Source organism: Agelaius phoeniceus, chromosome 6, assembly GCF_051311805.1.
Source record: "Agelaius phoeniceus isolate bAgePho1 chromosome 6, bAgePho1.hap1, whole genome shotgun sequence".
NCBI lineage: Eukaryota > Metazoa > Chordata > Aves > Passeriformes > Icteridae > Agelaius > Agelaius phoeniceus.
Genome location: NC_135270.1, coordinates 56448666 through 56471796, shown reverse-complemented (window position 1 = coordinate 56471796; position 23131 = coordinate 56448666). Strand labels below are relative to the sequence as shown.

The 23131-nt window shown below is 43.6% G+C and overlaps 1 long non-coding RNA gene across 2 annotated transcripts in view; it reads left to right on the top strand.

Annotated features, from left to right (window-relative positions):
- The first annotated feature begins 5214 nt into the window (after window positions 1–5214).
- The window catches only part of LOC143694249 (uncharacterized), an 84940-nt gene continuing 67023 nt past the window's right edge, over window positions 5215–23131 (top strand). Inside the window, exons 1-3 of one of the 2 annotated variants that reach the window (XR_013182596.1) lie at window positions 5215–5326; window positions 10536–10695; window positions 13181–13301. This is a non-coding gene — a long non-coding RNA (uncharacterized LOC143694249). Of the gene's footprint in view, window positions 5327–10535; window positions 10696–13180; window positions 13302–23131 lie in introns of those variants that run through there. The other variant, XR_013182595.1, reaches the window with a different exon arrangement.

The following is a 23131-nucleotide window of genomic DNA, read 5'->3' as shown; positions in this document are numbered from 1 at the left end:
TACATTCTTATTTCCCTTTTACGTGTGAAGAGTCAATGGGTGAAGAGGTGATGGCTGTTTCTTTAAATAGGTTGAAGCCTCTTCTCTGGATTTTAGAAAATAATACAGCTCAGGCCTATGCTTTTAATTACTTTTCTCTCCAAAATATAGTTCCAGTTAGCACAGCATGAACCCTGACAGAGCTCAGGGCGTGTTTGGACAATGTTCTCAGACACATGGTGTGATTCTTTGGGTGTCCTGTGCAAGGCCAGGAGCTCGACTTCGTTGATCCTTGTGGGTCCTTTCCAGCTCAGGATTTTCTGTGATTCTATGGGATGTCTCTTAGTTTGGAAACCCAAATTGTGGCTGGGCAAGGCTGGGAGAAGCTCTCTGGGGCAGGCTGGACCATGCCAGGAACCAAGTGAGAACATGTTGTTTGAAGAACCCCGTCATTGTCATCCTGGTGCACACAGTCCCTTTATCAGTATTTGAGACATCTTACAACAGACTAAACCCCAAATCAACAGCCAGCAGGAGGCTCCTGATATTCCTCAACAGATCCTCATTATGCTGCCTTTATAAAGGAAAAAAAGATAAAACATAGCATTTTGCCTGGAGCAAGACTTCAGATTTTGGTGTCTGGCCCATAACTGTCAGCAAAGGGAGGATGTTAAACTGAGCCCTGCTCCCCTGCTCCCACCCAGCTTGGGTGAGGGGGCTTACATGTTTCATCATGCCACTTTCATATTTTATTTAACTGAGAAGTCCATAAAATCCCTTTAAATAGAACAATTGTTTGAATAATTTATCCCAGAGTAATTTCCGTTTTGTTCCCGCGCCTGCTGAAGCCAGCACTGCCCGCTGCTGGGAGCTGCGCGGTGCGCGCTCTGCGGGCTACCAGGGAGCTCAGGAGGCACAAAACCCCCAGTGCCCATGCCAAGCCTGCTCCTGGGCTCCTTCCAGAGCCTGAAGTCTCCCCTGACCTTGGGAGCAAACCCTTGCAAGGTTTGCTGTGGGCTCACACAGGTTTGGGGGTATCCTGGCCCCTCTCTCAGGAGCCGCAGGGAGGAGCGCAGGGATGGGGAGCAGAGGCTTCCCTGGCTCAGCGCCCACTGAGCAGCTGCACCGACCTTCACAACCACCCGGGAGAACAGCTGGGAGCAGGGATGGATGGGGAACTGCTCTTTCAGAGGCAGTCAGAGCTTGGATGGAAGCAGCCAGGCACAGGTGTGCAGCCTGGGTGCTGAAGCTGATGGTGGGGAAGGCTGTGTTTATCAGGGTAACAGCCCCATTGTAGGAACCAATTAGCCAGTGCTTTCAATCGCTGGGATAACACACAGTGGAAAAACAATTAACCACGGAAGTCAAATTTGCCAATTCTGGGCCCTCGGTCCTGTGCCTCTTCCTTGAACAAATAGAGCTTTTAGTGTCATGTTAATTCTGCACAGCTTGGGGTTATAAAGTGCTCATTGTGTGCTGTCTGGCAGAAAAAAAAATAAGGACTAATGAAGAGGGATTTTTATTGCTGTGTCATGGTTTGTGCTGAAACCTGACACTGTTACCAAAGAGCAGCTTTTCTAGGTGTTTTCTACAAGCAGATGAAGAATGTAAACATTCTTTTAGCACTGGCTCCAGCTGAAAAATCTATCTGTGCTGATTGGACCTGAATCTTCATTTTAGCTGTGAAAATAAGACACTCTTAAGACACAGAGATATTTTCCTTCAGGATAGAATGTACAGTATTCACCATCTCATAATTTATCTTGCTAAAGGCCAAAAAAATGCAGATTTGGTTAGGTCTTGAAGAACTGTGCATAATCCAGAATGCTCCAAGGAATAGATACACAGCATTACTTCTGTCCCATTTGTGATCTTGAATAGATAGCTCTTCCTTTTGCATTTCTTCTGACTTAGAAGTCAAAGAAAGGGCTTATTTTCAGCTAATTAGACTCCCAGAGATTGCCTCAACTCTTCAAGAACTACTAACACATTTTTTTTGCATCTTTCTTCTTCAATCACAGAGAAAGCCTTTGTGCCACACTTGTTTTTTCTCTCATGAAGTGATTATTGAAACATCTAATGATTTTGCTCCTTTGCTTGTTGAAAAAATCTTTTGTAAGTTTATGATAAATAGGCTTGTAAATTAAACAGATGATCAGACATCTGCATTCCAGAAGGTGAGTGGCAAAGTGTTTTCTCAAATGGCTTGATCACTATGAGAGCAAAAATATTTGTTTGTGGTGCATCTTGAAAAGACTTAGAGTTTTCCCAGTATCCTGCACCAAAAGACCCCTGTGTGCTCCTTGATAAAAGTTTTTGATAAGATTTTGGGGATGGGAGAAGGGCTGGGAAGGTGGAAACCTGGACTCCCAAGGCAGTTCTATAGAACTTGCTATTACAGCACTGCACAAACAGGACCGGGATACCCTCAGGGTGGGCTGTGCTTGTGGCATCACATCACTGATTCTGAGAGCACACACAGCAAAGGTGAATGAACAGATGTCACCTTTTGAAAGCTGTTGTGGTGTTGCAACACCTCATGATGCTTAAATTTTATATAATTTACAGCTTCATCTGGTTTTGGGACCTTTTTGTGAAATACACTTTGGAAGTCACTCCATTAATTTCTAAGAGTCTTAAATGTTCTTCAAACCCTGGTCCTCAAGGGCCTGCACCCTGCAGGATCCCTGCTGAGGGATGAAGTCTTGGCTCTGCCACTTTTGATGTCCCTGCTTATGTTTTTTAAAGATGAGCTTTAGCAAATGAAGTTGCAGCCACCTGAGTTATTGCCAGCTTCTGCCACTTGCTTCCCCCAGCTGCTGGCTAAGCTGGCCCAAAGCTGGGTGGGAGGTTGGGCTGTGGATCCTCTGTTAGGCTGGGCTGTGGATCCTCTGTTTGGGGCTGCATCAGCAGTACAGTCTCCATCACCCCTGCCTGAGACACAGAGCCCTGGCAGAGGAGGGAGGCAGATGCTGAGGGTGAGGGGATCTGCCCCTGCTGAAGCCATCAGGACTGCTCTGCAAGAACATGGTAACATTTTGGCATTGCAGGGCTCAGCACAGCGATGCTCAAGCTCTGCTGCAGCCCTGGGCTGTGAGAGACATGCCTGAGCTCATGCAGAAAGTCAGCAGCACCCTGCAGGGGAAAGACAAGTCTGACTGCCAGCCCAGTGCTCCATCCAAAGCCTGGCTTTGTTTTGTACCCAAAAGCATAGCTATTTGTATTCAGTGAAATAAATTGCATTATACATGTCTCTTTTTAAAAAGAACATCAGAACTCCTATTCATAAGCATATGATTGCCCTTTTATTTCTTCCATTTGTATTTCTTTCTCCCTGCATTTGTCCTTAACACTTTAAAATGAATGGCAAGAACCCATTTCATTAAGATGGCAGCAAAGGTAACTAATGGAACAGTCTGGCCAAACAAAGGCTGTGGAACACATCCAGAACATTCAGGACATTAATGTTGTCAACACAGAAGTATAAGAAAGTAGGATGGGAGCCAGATGGGTCAGGTTTCTCACTTGTTCTTGGTTTGAAGGTGGAACTTTTGCACAGGTTGGAGCCACAGTAGAGCAATGTGTCTCTGTGGTCAGCTAAACCTGCCAGGAGGCCACTCCTGCCAGCATTGCAAATCTCTCCCAGCAGGCATCAGCATCTTTTATCACACCACCTGATCTGTATTGTTCTGGTTTCCTGGTCCTGTGGAGCTTCAGCTATAGTGCAGGAGCCTGCAGGGCCCCTCTGGATCATTCAGCTCTGCTTGTCTGTGTTTGCTGCACACAGAGTTGTATCCCTGCTCATACTTTCTTTCCTCTGTGGTGTTTATACAGAAGATTCCCAGTAGCAATAATCTCCAACTTTATTTTATAGATTTGCTATGCACAGGGTGACTCAGTCTGCAGCTTCCTGGCAATTTTGCTCAGATAAAGAAAGCCCACAGCAGTCCTGGAGCAACTCACCTCTCCACTGCAACCTCCTCTCCTGGATCCAGGTCCAGTCAAGCTCCAACAACAGCTTGTACCACATTGAGCCTTTCTTTGGTGTCTAAACATGCTTAGTTCCTCCTGTCTGGCAAAGGCCAAAAGGAGACCCAAAGTGGCACTATGCAGCTTGTCAGGCTGCATGCAAAAGCCCTGGAGGCTGCTGCTTGTGCTTGTATTTCTGGATACTCATCTCTTGTCAAGGGACACAGCTGAAGGGTTGCTGTTTCACTAAGGCATAGCTGCACTGTCTGCATGTCACATGTGGCAGCAGGCTATTCTGGATCCCTTTTTTTCTGGTTCCCATCCAGGCTTGGTAGCCATCACTTTTTGGGCATTGCATTCAGGCTGGCTTGGTAGGAAAATTGGGACAAGCAGGAAGAGATGGTTGTAATCTGGGCCATGGTCAGTCTCCTCTCTCAGAGGTGGTTTGGTCCCTGAGATCAACAAATAATACCTTAAATACCTGGTTCTACCAGAAAGTACCATCCCAGGCCAGATTTATTCTCTGTCACATACAAACTGAGGTGATGGTGATGGGCTCCATGACACCAGTCACATTCTGCCCCTTAGAGCAATGCTGCATCCCTGGGGCAAGCCAGGTGAATGCATTTCAGAGACTTGTGCACCATTTCTGGATTAGGAACCAACATTTTCTCAAAATGCGACCTAAAAAAGAAGCAAAGAAAGCCCTAAATGTGCAATACAGATGCCAACAACATCTCTTGGAGCACAAGGAATGAGGAGCTTGAGGGAGTGCCATTACTGCCAGTGGAGCTCTCCCAGCTGATGTGGTCCTCTCTTTCCCTGCTGCCTGAGCACAAAGAGATGGGGATAAGAGAGAAGGGATAGCCTTGAAGACTGCCACCACAGCCCTTTATTCACACTGGGCTTTGGCTGTCACTGTGCATAATAATGAATGAAGCAAATTACAACTCACAGTAACAGTGTGTATTGATGGGAATGGGTTTTATTTTGGTCAATATTTCGATGAGGTTCTTACCCTCTGGTGGGATTGCAGGTCAGGGAGGGGTTGGGCTGATGCAGCAGAAGAAAGAAACATTGCTGGGTGCTGATTGATGCTTTATTGGGCTGCAATACCAGAAGCTTCTGCTTGCAAAAATCAAATGTTAGATCTCTGTCTCTCAGGGTTTTATTTTGCTAGTACCTATGGGAACCAGCTGGGCTGGCTGCCTAGAGAAAAGACAAAGCAGGCTAGTCAGGAAGTTTGTGGTGATTTAAGCTAGATGCTGATTAGTGATTCACATTTGTCTGAATAATAAAATAAGTACAGAGAATGGGAACAGTTTCCAGTGCATTTCTCTATTGCTTCTCAAGCAAAATGAGAGCTGCTGTGTATAAGGTGAGGCTAAGAATTTTCCCACTGTGGCAGACCTGGTTTATTGCAAAGAAGAGAACAATACCCCAGAGAGAGAAAGATGTGCAGTACTGTCAGTGTTAGAAATCCTGCACTGAGGATGTTTGTGTTGGTGAATTCATTGGGAGAGGGGGAAAAAAAGGTAACTTTTATTGGAAACATAAACAAGAAATGTTCTCTCAGGGGCAAGTGGCAGGCTGAAAAATTTGGAGCAAGACCTCATGGGCCCCATGCTCCAGCAGTGGGACAGCTGCAAGGGTTTAAAACTTAAAACCCTGCTCTGGAGGGACAGGGCTGGTGCAATTTGCTCTCTAGATACAGCCCTACAGCAGTGCTGCTAGCCTGGGTCAAGAGATGAGCAGCCTCTCATTATCTCTGTTCTCTGCTAGAATTCAGTCAATTATGGGCAAATTCTGAGAAAAAGTCATTTGCTGGGCTTTATTGTGAATCTTTTGAAATGTGCTGTCTTGTTTCAATGAATGAAAGTACCATGATTTGACACCTGAAGCTTTATTTCCTGCTTTTAAAGCAGAATGGGTCATTTTTCAGCAGACAGTATCTTCTTCAAAAGACTATTGTACTGCAGAATTAAATACCCTGCCTCAGGAAACAGCATTAGAGACTCTGAACTTCTTAAGTGACTTCATAAAACTTGGAGGTTAGGAAAAGAAAGACCTGTTGGTTTTCAGCCTGGCTTGAGGTTAAAAAGCTTCTTTCTGTAACAGAATCAAAAAAGTTCTGGAGTAAGACTGAGGTTGGAGGAGACCTTCCTTGCAGGCTGGGGCAATTTCTGGTAGAGCCAGGAGAGATTTAACACTGAGGGGAGCAGAGGCACTGCCCCAGAAGGAAGGTTTCACCAAAGAGACTTTTGGGTCTGACCTGAAGCTTCTTTGTCTTAGTGGCCAGAGGCACCCTGCTGTTGAGGCTGGATTTGTCACATCCAGCTGATCTAAAGAGCACCATGAGCTTTTTTGGAAGTCACATTGTCATTTGTTTCCAAAATCTCATTTACAGAGCTGTATGACACACTATATGCTTTCAGATGGCTCAAATAGCCTCTGGCTTTCTTTTCACATCTGTGATTGCACTTTGATACCTTCTTTCCTTTACAATGATGAGTTTGGACATATCATCTCCTGCATTTATTTCTCTACCTTCCCTTTTCCTTCCTCTCTGTCCTCACCACCAAATTCTGTCCTCTTTTCATTCTTTTCCCTGCTATGGGATTTCTCACCAGAAGTCACTGATCATGTGAAGAGGATCTGTCCAAGCCTGGGATTTTGCTGCATGGTCAGAAGGGACTCTAAGTGTCTAAGAGAGATAAATCATAATGGAAAATAGCTGCAGTATTCTAGTTCTGTTCACACAGCTCTTAAAATAGAAAGAAAGGACTCTTTGTAGGCTGCAGTTCAGATATTTGTCTGATGCCATGCTAGAAGGACATCTGACTCATGAGCCCAGTCAGATTTAGCTGCAGCATTTAGAGATGCCACCATGCCTGCCCTCCCCTTTGACCAGTGGTTATTGTCCTTGTACCAGAAATAGAATGAAATGGATGTCCTCATCTTAACCTCCCCATGCTTGTCACCATCCCCACTATCAGCTCAGGACACTGGTGATGACAGCTTTGCTCTAAAGAGCTGCTCTGCCAGTTGAGGAAAACCTGAATTGTTTCTGCTGCAAGGTCTCTGACTCAGGCATGGGGTGCAGAGGGCACTTGGGATTATGTGGGTTTGCCTCCCACCTGCACAGAGTAGCCAATAAAAACAAAAAAGTGGGATTTACCAGGAGCTTTCTGGGCGGTTTTTTTTGGATCTCTGCAGTCTGCAGAGTACTGAGGGGAGCAAGTCCCCATGAAATACAGGTGTAAGCTTCCTGCATCCACCTGGAGTCATCTGTGTGGAGGGCAGAGGACAGAATGGAAATGCATTTTGAATGTGAATTGGACTTTGAGATGATGATTGAATTTTTATTGCATCCCCATGTGTGCAGCATTGTAGGCAAGATGTTGTTAGCAGCATCTGCAGACAGGGCATACATGAACAGGCTCATGAGGGTGGCATGAGCAGGGTCCCCAACCCTGGCTAGGGGCCCACAGGGGGTGCATCACTCTGCATGGTCCTTCAGGCAGCTGTGTGTGGGGCAGGGGGTCTTCTTTTTCCAGTACTGTGAATCCAACAACTTCCTGCAGCACTGAATTCTCTCTGCATTCAGCCTGACATAGCTAAGACAGACAGACATTAATTTGGGTCACTGAGAATAAATAATTCCAGGGTTAAATGTAACTTAAGCTACATAAGAAATAAGGCTTCAGTCTGAATATGAGTGAGAATAATTTGTCCAAGGTGGGCTGGGCAAGCTGATATCTTGACTGTCCATCCACCTCGAGCAGAGTCTGCTGGACATGAGCCCTGGTCAGTCTGTCTGGCCTGCAGATTCTCACTGAACTCACAGGGTTTGTCTCAAGCACAGGACTGAAACAAGCTGGTGTCACCCCCAGCACTGGGACACTGTGCTATGGACCCTGGGAGGGGTGAGGAGCCTTTCCCCTGCCTGGATCAGTCTATCCCTGTAACCATGGGAGCTCAGAGGGTGTGGGAGCTGGATGCCTTGTGCAGCAAGAAGGGGAGTGAGGGGGTACCCAGCACATGTCAGCTGGCTGCAGATGAGCCATCTGCTGCTAATGACTTCCCCAGACTATTGCTGTGCCTTGGGTCTGAACTTCCAACCCAGAGGTGAAAGGCTCCTTCACTTACTGGGCTATTAATTGTCCAAAGCACCAGTCCAGTTCTTAAGTGGAATTAATGGGAAGCCAGAGCTGGAGCTTGTAACTGGGAGGATTCTCACAAAAAAGATTAATAAACAGTGGGGGAAAGGGCTTGGGAGGGCGTGAGATCTGGACAGTTCATGCACCCAGGCTGTTGTCACAAACTCAGACAAACAGCTGGCCCAGGGCAGAAAGTACCACAGGGTCTCTGTTTTAGTCCAAGATTTTTTGGCTCTTTTCTGAAGAGCAATTTTCAACAGAGGGGAACTCTTCAGTGTTTCAGTTCAGCATTTCCAGCCATTGCACACCCTGGATTGCCTCTGCTGTGAGAAGTCCACCAAGGTAACACAGCAAGGAGTTCACTGTGACATGCTTCAGCACAAGACTTGGATGTTCATCCTCAGGTTAAAAGCCACATTATTTACAGGAGAAAAGATTCCAGTGCAGCTTCAAGGGTTACCTTTCTACAATTTATACCACTTTGCCTTCTTCTCTGTGCATAACTAGGCTCCTTATTTACAGAATATGCAGTGTATGCTCCAAACAGCAGGAGGAGGGGGCTGAAAGAAGGTTCACCAGTGACTCACCCACTCTGCAGATGTTTTATATGACACTGATCTTTCCTATCCAGTGAAATATGTTCAAGTGAGCAGAAGGTATCTGCTCACTAGGGACACTGCTTAGATGCTGAGCCTGCCAGAGATACATGCACACACCCAAGATGCTGTGACGCTCAATGCAACCAAAGGTTTTAGAGGTGGGAAGGTGTTTGTTCAAATACTGCAGGATAATGGGGTCTTTTCAGCTCTTTGGGACTGTGGTGATTATTTTCAGTGGATCTTTTTCTTACATTTCTGTTTAAGCACCAGAAGAAAGCTATTTGAGTTGTCACCTAAAAGGAATAAATATCATGAAGAGCCATTTCACAGAGGCTAACCTGGTCAGCCCCATGTGTTTTGGATTACTTCTGTATTTTGGCTCTCATGTTACCTGCAACCCTGTTCAACCCTGGTTTTCTGGTCCACTGTGCTCTCCACCAGGACAGCCTTTGGGGGTGGGACTGATGGACACAGGCAGCTCCTGAGAGCTGAAAGTTTTATCCAAAGCTTGTTGACCCAGGGGAAAGATCCCTGTTTGTTGATCACAGTGCCTTCCCTCACACTCAATGCGGACACAACCTCTTGTCCATCTTCACAGCTGATTATTTTTTAACCAGAGGTAGCAGCTAATATTAGTGATATTTTGTGGTGCAGGATGTGCCTTACATGCTGGCAAAAGAGGGCTGTTCAACACAAAACCCATATAGATTTTTCAGCAGCTTTTCTCAGCATTAGCCAGGCTCATGCATCATTGATTTCTCAAGTGCTCTGGAAAATATAACAGAAACATAACAGTAACAACATAACAGGAATAGTTTGTCCATCAGGCTCCCTCCCAGTGGCAGGGCCATTGTTTTCAGACCATTAGAGCTGGTAGATGCTGTAGCTGTGTTTAAGACCACAGAAGCTTCACATCTCCACCAAAGTGTTTACATGGCTGCTACAGACAGGGCACAGCCATCTGTAGTGTTAGTGCAAGTGCTTTTCCATTCTTTGCATAAATTAGGAGAAACATATTATTTTGTTAACTGCTGTTTGTACAAGTTTTGCAGAGGATCACAGTTAAAAATATATTTTTAAACATTTTTTTTTACTTCATGTGAAGTGAAAAGTAAGGGTTGGAGCAAAAATTCAACCCCAGAGTTATTTTTCAGATTGTGGGGAAAACACATAATTTTACCAGCAATGAAGAGAATCCCTGGAGTTAATTATAATGGCACTTTCCCATAGCTGGAGTGAAGCTCTGTGTGTCAGCACTTCTGCTCCTCTCAGGGCTCTACAAATGGTGCCATTGTAAGTGCCAAGACACACACAAAACCAAGATTCAAGGGAAAATCATTCTTAAAGTTGTAATTTTGAAATGAAATGAATACCAAAATGTTGACCCCTTTAATGAAGTTTTCTCCTCATTGGCATCCAAAAAAGATCTGCACTGGATAATATGTAGGTTGGCAAACTGGGGGGGGAGGAATGCCATTAGCACATGACAGAGCTTGTTTCATTTGTTTATTAGTGGATGTCTCATGTATGTGATAAGACAGGAGGAACATTTCACATCTCTGGCCTTTGTCCAGCAAACCCCTGAAGGACATGCTTCACTTTGAGCATCTTAATCCTTCTTCACTTTAAATGAATGAATCCAGTCATGTGCTTGACACAGTCAGAAAAAGGGAGGGCATGGTAGTTGGTGTCACAGGCTTAGGTTGCTTGTGATAGCAACCTGTAGCTGGAAAGGTATGCATATATATGCATAGGTTTTATCTGTATCAACCATATGCATAATTAGTATTTTGTTTAAACTGACTGGACCATTTTCTCTTTACAACAGCCTCCATTTCTGGGATGAAACAATTCTGTGCATCAGAACTGGACACTTCATTGGTTTATTTCTCCCCATTTGCTTAAACAAGAGGAAGATAAGCACAGAAAATTTCTGCTTAAAGGTTTTGGAAACTCCATTTATTCATTCTGTCATTTGAAGACATCAGGTAGGAGATATGACTAGGCACAAATGTTGTTTATGGTTTGCATGATATGCAGTTCTTTTAACTGGCTAATTCCTCACCTCTCTGCACTGCAATAATCAAGGTGAAGAAAGTTTTAACAGGTTGGACCCAGCTCCACCTGGTTTGAGAACCTCCATGGGCTTTCTTGGTCCATTTATTGTGACTGCTATGTCTGGGGGCAGACATTTGGATTTGGATAACTGGCATGTTTTCCAGCTCCACAGTCATCCCCTCAATCTGTTTGCATTGTTGTTACCTGCTAAGCTTCCTCCCCAGCTTTGCTGGACCCCATCCACAGCACAGTGAGGAGCAAGCAGGTGATGCTGAGCCATGCCAACCCCCACCTCCTGAGGTGGTCACAAAATGCAGGGGAAATGTTACCAGAACTGGCTTATCCCAGATCATATGCTGGAGGTTGGATAGCTGGTCTGGTTTCCACCCATTTGTGCTGCTAATAAGGCACAGAGAACAAACAAAGCTGCCCAAATGAAGCTGTCAGAAACTCCCCATAACAACAGGAGCTTTCTTAGGTGACAACAAGCTGGCACAGGCACCTTTCTTCCAGCCTATAAAATTCAGTATAATGAGCGAGCCAGGGAGAGGATGAGGCTGGCTGTGTGGCACGCTGGCACATCCTTGGCAGCAGCAGCAGCAGTTGGAGGCAGGAAAATGAATACATTGTCCCATTAGAGGCACTTGACTTGCTGGCTGGTGTCCCTGTGGAGCCCTTTGTGGACACAGCAGAGTGCAGACATCCAGGGCAGCTCTAAATCACTTTCTGACAGGACACTGCTGTTGCCCAGACTAACAGGTGATGAAAGCAGGATGGTGTGAATCCCCCTGTTTACAGCCCCCTGGATCCATTCGAGGTTTTGCAGATTTGTGTTGTGCCTGTTCACCCTGCACTCTGCTGAGCTAAGAGGGACCTCAAAGCAAACCAAACCCAAAACCTTTTATTTAGATGACCCTGCCTGCATAAAAACAAACATCTCCCCATCTCAGGTGCAGCAAAGCCTTCTTTTCTTCCTCATTTCCAGGATCTGTTTAACCAAGTACTGCTGCCTCCTCTCCTCCCCTCCCTCCCTTGAGCAGCTGCCAAGGGCATTTGCAATGCAGCTTGGCCCTTAACGTTTTGCCCTAAGCAAGCAGCCAGGACTCCAGCTGCCTGACTCCACTGCAGCTGGATGCTCACAGAGAGCTTCAGATTCCCAACTTGAGATAAGCCAAGATAGCAAGGCTGAAAATACATTCAAACTGAGGCTTGTATCTGGGTCACAGAGCTGCCAAAACCACCCCCGTTCTGTTGAAACAGCTATTGAATTTGCTTCTAGAAGGAAAAAGACAGTAACATGCCAAGTGACACTAATTGTTAGGCAGCACTGAGCAAGCATAATGCGCTCCTACAAATTATCTGGGAACATTTTTTTTTTCCCTTTTTTTTCGTAATGCATTTTGAGGGAGGAACAGGGAAGTTGATCAAGGTGAATGCGTAACCCATGGAAATCTGTGGGAAGGCATAGTTCTTCCAGAGGTACACTTTTAGTAGAAAAATGTTACCTGTAGGTTAGGTAATTGTTGTGGAAATGTTAAAAAGTTCTTCCAGATTTGAGGACAACAAAATCCATGTAAACCACCAAAACTGCCATCAGCTTCTATGCCAATGCTACAGGGAGAAGCCTGGCTTTCCTTTGCACTATTTTCAGCAGTGATTAGGAAGGTGGAGATGGCACTGGGAGAAAGCCAGCCCCTGCTTTGGAAATGGTGATAAACTACAGAGAATTCAACAGTTCCAGTTCTTTCCTTTCCTTAAGCTATATTAAACTTATTTTCATCATCATGAGTTTAGAAAGGAGATACAAACCTGTCAAAAAAAAAAAAACAGCAAAAAGGCCAAATTTGCTCTGCATTGGATTGGCATGGTGGATTTGTGAAAGATAATTTAAAACACATCTTACCACTGACAATGCCCGGTGGAAAAATCCTATTGGATGAATTACATACTCTTAACAATTTCAGACTAGCAAATTGAGGGCAAGAAGGTTTTGTTTCTGTTTCCTTTATCAAGTCTTGATACAAAGCATTTCACACCTGCATCTGTTCCTCTTCTCAAATTAAGCAGTATTTTCAGCCAGGAGGAATCAAGATGACTATTCAGGGACAAAAGAGCTGTTCAGCTTAAATAAAGGTGGCAGAACTTGGTGATTAATTTGTCTCCTTTGTTTCTCTAGTTGGAGAAGAAAGAGAAAAAGACAGCAAAGAAGTAATTATACTTAACTGCACCAAGAGAGTTTTACAGTCCTGAATTCATGAGTGTTTTCAAGTTGATGGAAGATAACCAGTTATGAGACACTTCCTAAATACAGGGCAGAACTATGTGAAGGCAGGAACATGTGACAACAGCAGGCAAAGAGTGGTGCTTTCAGCTTGTTTGTGTTCAGCTCATGGGTGCTTCTTGTTCTTTTTTTAGAGAGCTGTAAATGAAAATTGCAGTGGTTTTGGAACGTGGCATATGGAGAGAGGCTGTCATGCACCTGCCCTGGCTGCTGGGTAATACAGATGTGCTGCAGATGTGTGTGGTTGCACTGATATTTGGGTTTTACTTCTACCATTGACTCTTTTACAGGCAAAAGGTCTTTGGAGAAAGCAAATACCTGATTTTGAAACCTGTGGCTGAACACTCCCAGCTGCTATTCCAAGTTCATCAGAGTCAGTGGGAGACTGACTGTGGCAAGGCTGTAATTTCATCTTGGGAAGGAACATGGACATTTCACTTTATCCACTTTACCTTTTCATTAGATGAGCCTTGTTTAAAGATAATCTCTGAAGGTTCCCCTTAACCACTTAATGGGAAACAGGCTTCCAGATGAAATATTAGATGTGAAATTATCTGGGTCTGTGTTCCCTGATCATTGCTGGGTCTGGTATGAGCAACTGGAGGCTGCTTCTGGAGGAGCAGTGGCAGCAGAGCAGCTTCATTGCTCAACAAGCACTGACACCATTTAAGGCAGGGGTTCTCTACCTCAAATCCAACTGCTCTCATGCCTAAAGCTCATGCTGATTTTCAGTGCTTTAACTAGGGAGGAAATGTGCTCTGGCATGTAGGTTGTTTTCCCATTTATTTACACTCTTTCCAAGTGGGAAAGAGGAGGAAATAAAGAAAAAAAGAAATAGCAGTGGCACAGCCTCAAATCTTTTACAGTAAAATGCAGATGTAAATAGGAAAAGGTAAAGTCCAACTTCTGCAGTGGAGCCCTATTCAAAATACATGAAATATTCTTGATCTGGACATCTGGATCCAGAGCACACTGAAAGGAAACACTAAACTGAACCAATGAGCCGTGTGAATTTTAGCCCTTGTAAAATTCACTGCAGTAATTTCCCATCTTTAAAGGTGATGGTGGCTTTGTTTTCCAATTTGGGTTTGGAGAAAAACAGATCACTAAATGTCATTATCAGAATTGGGTGACACTTGACAAGAGCATAAAATGATTTTATTCCTGGGTAACTCTGACAAATTATTTGGCCTGGGCAATTTAACAAGGCCATAAGAGATTGGAATCACTACAGAATGATTTCATGGCCAGTGGGCTGGAGGCAGCTCTGTTTATTTCTGTCTAAGCTGTGGGTCATTAAGGATGTATGACAAAATACGTTCCAGGACTGAGGATTTGAGAAGCCTTAAGATGAAATGATAGCAGCTGCTCATATCACAGACAAGGAAGAAGATCCTTTTTCCGGAAAACTAGAGAAGAACGTTACCAAAAGATCTATTTTCCCTGCATTTTTAATATGTTGTGTATATTTCTGCATTGTTGCCAGCCTTGGCTGAGATTTAAATTTGCACTACATGCTTTTACAGAGATATTCTTTGGTTTGCAAAAATGCCTTCTAAAAGCTTTTCTGAAGCATGCTTTCAGTAGGACTAACAGAAACACCTCTAAAAAGCAATAGCCACTTGGAAGTGACATTTCTAAGGAATGTTTTCCCTTTCTTTGCCTAGTGCTGTTCAACCAGCACTAGCTGCAACTGTGAGGAGCAATAGAGCCTCAGGGGACCATATGCTGCTACTAACAGGCATTTTCTGTATGTAAATTTAGGAGTTTGTCACAAAAGGTCTCAGATCTGTTACTTATTGCTTCTCATCACTTGGATCCTCTGGAGCAGGTGCCCAATCCAGTATCTATACATCATCCACAGAAGCCTGCTGCCATTCAAGCAAAGCAATGTTTATTTTTACTTGATTTTGCTTTGTCTTTTCACACATCTTGTCCTCTTTTATCCTGACTTTGCTAACAGTTTCTTCAATTAACAAATATTTTTCTGTTGCTACAGCAAATACTTCCTCAAACATGTGTGAAGTTGAGCATGTAGGAACATTTTGCTGAATGAGGAATTATTTGCACAGTAATATAGCACAGTCTCTGTACAGACAGAAGGCTTGGGTGGGGAACACTCCTGGATGCTCCTATGGGAAAACTGCAAAAAGCTGACCTTTTATTTTGGGGCAAAAAGCTCCTTCTTTAATGTAGTTCCTACATTTCTCACAACTATAAGTTGCCATGACAAAAGTCAGCATGGAAGCTGAATTGCAATGATAGCTTACCAGTCCTTCCTAGTTCCTAGAATGGCTGAAAACAAAGCTTGTGATGCTGAGGATGTCAGTCTTGTCCAGACTAAGAGTGCAGAGCAACCAAAAAAATCCTTATGAGGGTTGAGATCAAAGCAAAAATGGAGTGAATGGTGATTCTCAGAAAGATTCAGTTCAAGGGAGAAGAACCTTTCCCTTGACAAGGGTTGAAAAGGATTGTGCCATTTGTTTGTCCAATAAAATAAAATAACATCTTTACAAACAACAACCACCTACAAAGCAACATGTGCTACCTGGTAATAACATGAAAATAGGAACTACTGCCATCAAGCTGGTGTGATATCTCTGCCTGCCTTCCAACTCATTCTGCTGGCTGCAGGTCATATGTAGGTTGCCTTGCACCAATTTAGGAGCAGTGGCAAACACTTAAGGGGCTCCAAGTGCAATGCTGCAGCCATTTAAGTAGATCTGTGGTAGGGATAAGCAATAGCACATGCTAGAAGAGGAAGGAGACAGCTTCAGTTCTGCAAATGGGTCTCACAAGGACCTTTTTGGAACGGTTAAGTCCATCCTCTTTTCTACATTTCACAAAGTTGAAAAATTTAAAAGGGGCAGAAAAGATCTTCAGGATTACTTAAAATTTAGAACTATCTCTCAGTATAATACATCTCACTCATCCAAGAGCCTCAAGATATATTTAATTAACCTCTGTCTGAAGTTAAAAGTTTTCTTGATCATCCTTTGCAAAGATCTGCCCGGGGAAGTGTCAGACAGCCTTTGGGAGATCATGTTGGTAGCCAGTTCTTAGAAAATTAAGCTGGACCAGGTCACTCTTCTAATAAGACACAAGGCTAATTAACTGCTTAAATAACATATCTAGGGATATCATAGATCTTCATGCATTCATGTATTGAAGGCTAAAGTGCATGTCTTTCAAACATGTAACACAAATAACAGTGATGAACTTCCAAGAGAGGGATTGTGAGATTGGTTCTTTCACCTCTCTTGGGAAGGTGGTCAACTTAAAACATCAAAATGGCTACAAAAAAATGCAGCTCTCATGTTTTCTCCATCAGGAATGTGGGCAAGTGGAAGATCTAGGGTGGGTTTTGTTCAAAGCTTAGTGACCTTACCACATCCCCATGAAATGAGAGTATCTTAGCTGCACTGCTGTGGCAGGCACATCTTTATAAAAAAAATGCCTTCTTATGATCAGCTCTGCTCCCTCTCCATGTGTGACATAAAATAATGCCTCCTACTCCATTAGCTGCTCTCCTTGGGAAGATTCTGCAAGATCCCACAGGAAAATTGAAAGCATCTCCATTACACTGTGGTTTTCTGCACAGGAGTCTCAGATGTTTGCTGCTGACATTTCAAACACTATGTAAAACCAGGACAATAGAGTGTGGTCTTCTCATTCAGCCTTCAGCTTGAGAGGGGTCACTTTGTTATGGGTATGGAGCTCATGTGTTGTTCTGTACAGGTGGATCTTTGGCAGAAATAGAAGCTCCATTTTGACAAAAAGGTACTCACCATGTGCTTAACACCCTAAGTATCAAATACAATTTTTCATCAGAAGCCTTGGCACTTACCTCAGGATTTTAATTATCACTTGGAAAACCAATGGCCTCATGAGTGCTCTCTGTTTTGTAAGTTAGGAATCTTCAGGAAGTATGGAATCCATTCTTCCTTTTTTTTTTTTTTTCCCTGGAGAGTGGGGAGTCTTTTACATATTTTGCTCTTCCAAAAACTCTTCATTTTTTTCCTTATTTATCTCAATGAGCTCTTCTGTATCTTCTCTAACAACTCAAATTTCCCATTTCTCCCAGGTTTCAATTTTTTGCTTAAACATTTTCCAGCATAAAGTGCCTTTTTTTGCCTTAAGTAATCTCTGAGTGCTTTAATTTCTTTACCTATTCTCACAGCAAGTACAAAATTCACCCCTTTTGAAGAAGAGAAATGGAGCCCACAGAGATTAAATTATTAGTACATCTGTCACACAGCAGAAAAATGAGATCAGGGCTTCTAAATCCAAGACTAAGCCCTCACCACTTGAACAAACCACACCAGACAATTAAGGTCCCACATAGTCCTGGCATGGCAAAGGCAAGAACCTTGCAGCTGGAGACATATCTTGGGGTTTTAAAGATGCATTTTCTGAGCTGGCATTCCCCACGGGTGCAGGCATTTCAGGGCTTCCTGGTTATTTTTGCCTTTCTTCATGTATTGCAGTCCAGGTTGCTTTACACCATGAGTTCACAGGGCTTCCAAAGCTGGCAAAAAAGGCTTGCATCTGGCCCAAAAAGAATAAAATGAAGCCATTTTATACCAGGGGAAAAAAAATCAAAATAATGAAATAAGGCCATTTTATTTCTTTATGCAAAAATAGGCAACAGAAAAGCAAAGTGCATGTTCAAGCTCTCCAAGTGAGAAGACAATGACTAGAATTATAAAAGGAATTATCAGCAACAGCACACACTGAGAAGCTCCCAAACCATCAGCTACGTGGTCTGACTCCAGATCAAAGACATTGATATTCAAACACAGGAGAGACTCCCATTTAGATTCAACAGGGATGACACTTAGCAGCCCTTCTGCTGATGCTCTCAAAGGAGTGTTAGTTGAGATAAAAGAGTTCTACTGTGGGACTTAAACAGCAGCTATTACTATAAGTAGAGAGCAGCCCGAGGCAGATAACAAAGGGCTGAAGAGAGGATGGACTGGTTGAGGCTGAGAGAAAGAAATACCTGCGACATGAAAAGAGACTTAAGTTTTCCTTCTGATCTTCCTTAGTAACCTTCAGTATAATTTTGTCTGTTTATGTACTCCAGCGACTTCCACTGCTGCAATGTCTGCAAGGCTGGCTGGTTTTCAGAGGTCCACTCTCAAAGTGCTGCTTTGAAGGAGGGGAGGAGGAGCCCCACAGTTAAAAAGCAGCACTGGAAATAAACAGGAAAGGTGATGCCATTTCCCTTAGAAGACACGGAGATGCTCAAGTCATACAGGTTCGTGTGACGGAGCCTGGCAATAAAAGGAAGAGTGGTTTGTAGGGGTACTCAGGAGGTAGGATTTACCAAGAAAGTCTGATCACCACAGTGAGAGGGTGATGAATGGAGAGCACACATATGGAATATGCAAACTTGAGAAATATATGCATGCTACACATGGTTAAGATCATGTTTCACATGCTCTTGGTTCATACAGATCCCTTATTACTGCAAACCTCCTTTCAGACCCTAAAATCGTTAGACATAAAGCTGCTTCTTAGCTGTCGAAGATATAAACTCCAAAGTGACCAGAACAAAGTAGAAAGCCTCATGGGTTCACAGATCCTGGCACAGAGACCCATGTCCTGGCCCTTCAGTCAGTAGCTTCTCCTCAAGCAAATCCACTGTGCAGAGCGAGTAGGATTAAACACAGTTCTGCATCTTTTAAAACCCAGACGGTTTTTGGGAGAAATTATCTGTCACCCTAATCCCTGCAGCTCTGTTTATCTCTGATCAGAAAGGGGAGTGCCAAATTGGCATAATGATTCAGTACCAAAAAAAGAGCGTGCCTATAAGCACAGATCATGATTTGCATACTTATTAGCCTTGACTGCCAGGGAACATTCTGGTTCCTTTGTAAGCACAGAAACAGTAAAAATATGCTAATAGCAGCATATCAAATTTGGGCTTTAGCCAATCTGTCAATATTGAAATTACTTGCCTGTAGTAGAGTGGGTAAACAACTCGTTGTATAGGATGATCTGAGGCATGATTTGAACTTGTTGAAATTTAGTCATTTTGTGCCTGAAAAACTCACAGATCAGCAAGTGAAACATAAGCATGCACGCAAGACAGATGTCACACTGACTTTCTATTCTCTTATCTCTTTGCTGCCTTCTTTTCTGCTTTGGGAAGTGGCTCGTTCAAGAGTCTGGGGGTGGGGTGATTTCCAGAGACAATCACTTAAATCACTGCCAGTGTATGTCCTCCATGTAGACCCCATTTCTTTTCCTCCATGTGCAATAAAGACAAAATGTCTCCTGACATAAACTTGATATAAACCCAAGTCATTCTTTTCTTACCACAGACAAATAAAGCTTTTCCCACAGCAATGATCATCAAAACTCATCAAAAGTTAATGATCTTTCCTTAACTCTCCAGAGCTCTCCCATCTCTGAAATCAGCAGAAAAAAAGGAACTACAAGGTTACCATGTGCTATCTTAGCCTTATCCTCTGGTTTTTCTTTGTTCCTTATGGAGCAAGAAGTTCCTTTTCTTCATCTCTGTTATTTATTCTTTTGCTCCATTTTTTTTTTCAATTATCTGGCATAGTCTGTGCTAATTGGTTGGTTTGGTTTCCCTTTCTTTGAGGGCCATTCCAGATAGAAGGAAGAAAGATGATGGTGTAGTTAATGAAATATTTTTGGCCCGACTCTCTTTATTCTCAAAGAATGGGACTGAAAGTTCTATTTCTCTAAGCAGAGCTAAAAATAAAACCAGAAAAACAAGAACAATAAAAACGACTCAGAAAGACTTCATGATGTTCCAAGACTCCATGAAGATCTTTAGCATATCTTTACACCCACTTCTCCTCTAACCCTTATGAGCCCTGAATTAGAGGCACCTCTCCATTGAGCCAAGCCACTTGGGCAGCACCTTGCACTCATTCCAGCTCCATTCACTCCACAAACAACATCATTGATCATTCAGTGACCCAAAGATGAGGGTGCCACTGACCTGAAAATAAACTTCTCCAAGCTCTTGGTCTGCTGAATGTCCACATCTGGGTCCTACATGCAAAACCAGGGAGGGGAACAACAGGATGGGATAAGCAGGATGCATTAAGTGGAGAGGCTGGTTGGCAGGTGGAAAGCATTTCCCTTCACAGTGTAACTGAAAAGTCAGGGACACAAAGAAGCATCTGGAAGGGGAAAGGAAGGTCAGTGTTGACAGAACAACATCTCAGCAATCCTATCCATGATCTAAGGAGCTGCACACATCCACATGCAGACACAGAAACATATGTCACCTTCTTTGCAAAGAGAAATGTGTGTTTGCCAGAGACAGGAATCATATAGGTGACAAAGAGAAGCACATCCTTCAAGGAGTCCCTGTTTTAATTATGAGATCCAAAGGATTTAATGCCAACACCTCAACATCTGGGATCCCAGTCACTGACTGAAAAATCTCACAGCTAAAGACAGTGTTTCCAGCCTTTGTAGCTGAAAATAGAAGCATGGAAATGTGTCCTCTCAAAACCTGAAAATAATTAAATAATCCAGTTTCAAACCCCATGTAAAACCTATTGTATGGGGGCCCCCATATGTTGTGTTCTGAATGAGCCCAGTTTTAAAGACCATCAACGGGTTTTGCAACTTATATTTATACATAATCTCAATTTATTTATATATGCCAGAGGGAAAGAGCCTTGTTCTCTCTGCTTCTTCCCAGGGGATGATTCTAAGTTTCACAGCCAAGGATGAAAAGTAAATTAACAGGATATTCTATGATTTGCCACAAAAAAGGCAGTGTGCTGATATCTGAAGCACAGCAGGCCCTCCTTGTTCTTCACAGAGATAACTAGGTGGGGTATCTCACATAGCACAGGGTGGTAATTGTAGAGAAAAGTTAACTTGCTAATAGCAATCACTTTATCTTGTTTGTCAGTGATTAGTTATGTAAATTTGTTCTCCCCTTCAATTCCACACCAGTGCATCAAGGTGACATGCCACATGTGCATAATTACTGCCAGTGTTATTTCCAGACCTTGATCTACAAAATGCAAAGTGCCACTTATTAGGAAGTCCACACAATCAAAGAGGCTTCTTTCATTTCTCTACACATGTTTGCTGTTCTCTTTTGATAGGCACAGCATGGAAGAAGCCAGTGGGAAGCAAACGCAGCATTCACAATGTGGCTTCTCCTTTGTTAATTAACTAAGTCAGGTGCATAATATTGCCTGTGTAACTCCTTGAGAGTCCAGGACATTGCTGCTCTTACAACACAGGGAAATGCTGCTTTATCCAAGTCTGTAAGACAATAAACATTAAAAGGGATGATAAAAAAATTATATTTATTTATTTATTGTTTACGCAGCTCCACGGCACTTCACAGGCAAATGATATGAGAATCTCAACATCCAAGGAATTCATAATCTCCACAGGCCAGATTCAAGCTGTGTCACTCTTAACTCCCTGTGTCACCCCTCTGAGCTTGGGTGGATTCAACAGAAGTAACAGCATCAGGATCTGGCTTTAATTAAAGAAAACTTTAGAGTCTAATAACCACAACTAAATAAAAATGCTGTTGCCTCAGCCCTAACTCATTTAAACGGACTGAAAAAAAATAAAATAAAAGAAAAAAAGTAAAACCACCAAAGAGCTTTCAGCTGCAGCCATGTTTTAATGCTTGATATGCAGACTTGTCATGGCTGGGACTGACTTGCAGAGTCAGACAGTCAGTTCGGTGCCCACCATGTCTAGCTGTAATAAAACTGAGCTGCTAATGACTTAAAAGCTCCAATTAGCATATATTGCTGAAGAAATGAATGCCATTTGCTGATACTCAGTAACAGGAGTGAGAATCCCATCCAGTTCACAGAAAGAGATGGATTTCATCCCAAACCATTCTTGTGTTTTCTCTCCAGACCTTTGTCTCACCATGTACCAGCAGCTCCCAGTTCCAGAGCCCAGAGACAAGGCAATAACAATCCCTGCTCTTCCCTGTCCCAACAACCCAGCAGAGAGACCATGCCTGACCTTGTGCAGAAGGTTTGCCATGGGAACACAGCCTCCATGGCAAGCAGTGGGATGAGGTGCTGCAGACCAGCAGCAGCTGCTGCTGTGTTATGCAAGGACCCAAATTCCAGCTGGGATCTGCTTGTACAAGTCAAGCAGGAGAAGGCAGCTGAACCCACAGGGCTGTGACTGCCTTGATTGGACCAAGTTCAACTGCACATCTGTTTCAAGCCAGACAGAACTTCTCTGGAAAAGCTGCCCAGCACCAGGATTGTTTGTTGAAGCAGTTCACCTCAGTGGTACATGTGCTGCTGGGGAAGGCCATTCTAATTTGATTTTAAAAATGGGGTGTGCAGAGAAGATCAGAGATCTGCACCACACCACACTGCACTGTTACAAAGGAAGAAAAATTAGTGTGATAACAATAATATTGCATTAGTCTAAGCACAAATGCAGCCTCACAGACAAAGTTACCTTACTTGAAAAAGGGCTAAGTACAAAGACAGGGCAGAGCCAGGGGAAGGGCTGATAGGCTTCTTTAAGAAAACACAGGGTGTGCTGTTTCCTGGAGCAAGTAGTTTAGGGACAAAACCAAAACCCACTGAAGAGGAAGGAAAGTGCTATTCATTGAAGGAGGCAAATGAGGCATGGTGCAGCTGACTCACCCCTCATCATTGATACCACCTGCCTAGGAAGGATCCAGAGGTAAGATATTAAAGTGTTTTGCTAAAAAAACCACACAGGGCCAGCCATGTGGCTTCCAGCTGCTCAGTAAAGTTCCCAGTTTGGTGCTGGGAGGGATGACAGGCTGGTACCTAGTGAAATTAATGCTTCATTATAACAATGAAAACAATACAGCTTCCTTTCCAATAGGAGGGGACCCTGTTGTGTCCAGTTTTACAGCTTTTGGCTGGTTAATCTCTGTTGGACACTCTGAGCTTTGTGATCCTTTCTGTAAACACAAAGCTGTTCCCACAGTGTGCCCCTTTCTCTGGTAAGGGAAGGAAGAAAAGCATTTCTCCTTCCCAAGCAGCCCCAGAGTGTTTGCTCTATTCTGGGCCAAAGCAAGAAGCTGCTGCCCTCCCAGCCCAGCCCCGCCCAGCCCA